We start from the raw sequence: 2,500 nt of genomic DNA on the forward strand, positions 1-2,500 counted from the left end.
TTTGGAAACCACGTTGAAGATCTGTCCCTACCTGATCTGGCATTTCAAGGGGAGGTACATTCGGTCCGGTATGTAGAAGAAAATGCTCTGGGTGCTACCAGTGAAGTACCGTGCGTCCTCAGCCTTTCTGAGAGAGAATTACGCAGCGAAAGCGAAAGTGACGATGAAGATGACGTTGTTGATGACTTTGCAGAAGACTACGAAACTACCAGACTGTTGATAAACATTTCAGATTTCTAATCTGTGTAGTCAGTGGCAGCTACATGCCGCTATACCTATATATTTTTGTATCACCATCCTTTTAAATTTTTTCCTAAAACTTTGAGAATTTTAAGCGAAGAAAGCTTCGAGTGATGCCGAGGAAGGAGAAGAAGAGAAAATTACAATGAAAATCACCGTAAAGCTGAGAGAAATAAAGCGAGAGACAAAACACTTATCTATAACGGTTAGTTTTCAGGTGTTTTCCTTCTTAATATATAAGCTTATGCCTCGCTGCCTCCCCTAAAAAACGAAGAAAGTCTGAAAACGTTTGCAATTCTGTATTGACAGAGAGTGACATATTTCAACAATCTCATTTGGAGGCTTTTTGTGTGAAATGGTGTCCAGTCGTGAGCGCCTTTGTTTGAGGCTGTGAAATTGCAGTCGAGTATGCGAATTTACTACGCTTTAGGTTGACGTTTAAATTAGTAAGATTTTTGCTGTTGTTGTGAACTGAAGAGAGAGGGAGTAAAGGTTGATAGTCAAACGGAAAATGTGGTGAAAGACATCACTGTGCATGTTATTTCAGTTTTATTTGATTAAAATTGTTGGTTATTGTTTGCAAGGCTTGTTTGTTTACTGCTGTCAGCTCAGAGGTGTTTCATCTCTTTGATCACTGTAAACTGTATACAGTAATGACCATTAATTTTGTACTTTATGCAGAAGAATAATTATTTCCATGTACACTATATTGCTTTCTGGGGTTAGAAACGGGAACTCCGCTTTTAGGCTTGGCTAAATCTGATCTAAATAAAGGTCAATTAGCAGGTCAGATATTATTTATTTATTTGTCGTGGTCGATGATACGCAGTCTGAATGGACTCCCGCGAGTTCAGGCGTTCCTCAAGGAACTGTGCTGTGTAAACAGGAAGACTTATAAGCATAAGGAATTTCCAAGGTAAACCTCATCCCAAACTTTTGTCATTATTAAACCAAAACATTGAATATTCTTAGTTGTCATATAATGAATCCTTGGAGGCGTAGATTCATTAGCGTTTGCAAGGCCGGGCATCGTCTTGCTGATACAAACCACTTTCTTCAAAGTTTTCATTCACAAAATCCCTCAAGCAAATGCCGCTTGAATAATTCGGTTTCGTTAAATTTGAAACTATGTAATACCAGAACAAAATCACACGAGTTGTTATTTGAAAATTTCCTGATAAAAACTTTCAATTAATTGAAATAGCTCAATGCCCCTTGAGATCTGGTCGAGTTTTGCTTCTGGTGGTACACATGGAAGACTCATGGACACACTTTGGGTTCCTTGCTGTTAGACCGTGCAATTGAAGCAGTGTCGACAAAAACCCCGCTCTAAATTCTTTCATTCCAAAACAACATCAATTCAAGTCTAAAATTTCCGTAAAAATACTTTCCTTTGTTAGTGCTTTCTAAAGGCGTTAGGCGGTAGGCGTTCAGGTCACAGCAAAATCGCCACAAACTAAATTAAGACATGAACTTAACTCTAAAAATTGATCGCTAAATACAAGAAAAACATACCCGTCGATTTTCATTTATACGTTTTAAGTTATTTGAGCGCAAACATTCAAGAAACAGTATCAAATAGGTTTCCATATTCATGATGTTACGTGGCTTTGTGATGTCCTAGCAGGGCGCCTACTTGCAGCAACAGTTCATTGAAATCCACTTTCTTTTGCAGCAAAAATCACAAAACGAAACATTAGAAGCGGTCATTTCGTTTAATGATGCGAAAAAAAAAAGTCTTTTTCTAATATCTTTCACAGTAACATAAAAAGTCTTAGCAAAAATCTCGAAAATGACCATAATCGCCTGCTTAGGCGTGTGTTGTGTCTCAGCTCTGTACTGGTTCTACTTCTACTGATTTTTATTGTATGTGAATAAAAAATTCCTCGAAGCACTTTTCCTTTTGATGATGATACTACAATCTATCAATCTACCATCATACTTCACTGTTGCCTGTCGTATCCCCAAGCAAGAAGACCAATTCGCTGTTACTATAGAGATTAAGTTGCACCTGAACCGCCCCATCTATTTCGGCTTCATGATTTTCGTACCGCATTTTTCTAAAAGCCTTACACAATTTTGACATGAGAGAACCCATCGGACTATTATGACCCGTACAGTGCGATGAACAAAAAGATAAGAACTGTGCTTATGAGAAACAAACGCAGATGAAGAGAATGAATAAGTTCGAAGCGAAAAAGAAGCGTTTTAAAGAGTTTTCGTTTAGATTCCTTTAATCCCTGTTGATAATTTTCCGTTC

The 2,500-nt window shown here is 37.8% G+C and overlaps 1 protein-coding gene across 9 annotated transcripts in view; it reads left to right on the forward strand.

The window, feature by feature from the left end:
- LOC138039153 (uncharacterized) overlaps positions 1-823 on the forward strand; it is a 9,195-nt gene extending 8,372 nt beyond the window's left edge. For all 9 annotated transcript variants that reach the window (XR_011130375.1, XR_011130374.1, XR_011130376.1 and 6 more), the window contains one exon: positions 1-823. This exon is cut by the window's left edge and continues 444 nt beyond it. The gene's annotated coding sequence lies outside the window, so the exon portion shown is untranslated.
- Positions 824-2,500: the final 1,677 nt, after the last annotated feature.

This window comes from Montipora capricornis, chromosome 2, assembly GCF_036669925.1.
Source record: "Montipora capricornis isolate CH-2021 chromosome 2, ASM3666992v2, whole genome shotgun sequence".
Classification (NCBI taxonomy): Eukaryota; Metazoa; Cnidaria; class Anthozoa; order Scleractinia; family Acroporidae; genus Montipora; species Montipora capricornis.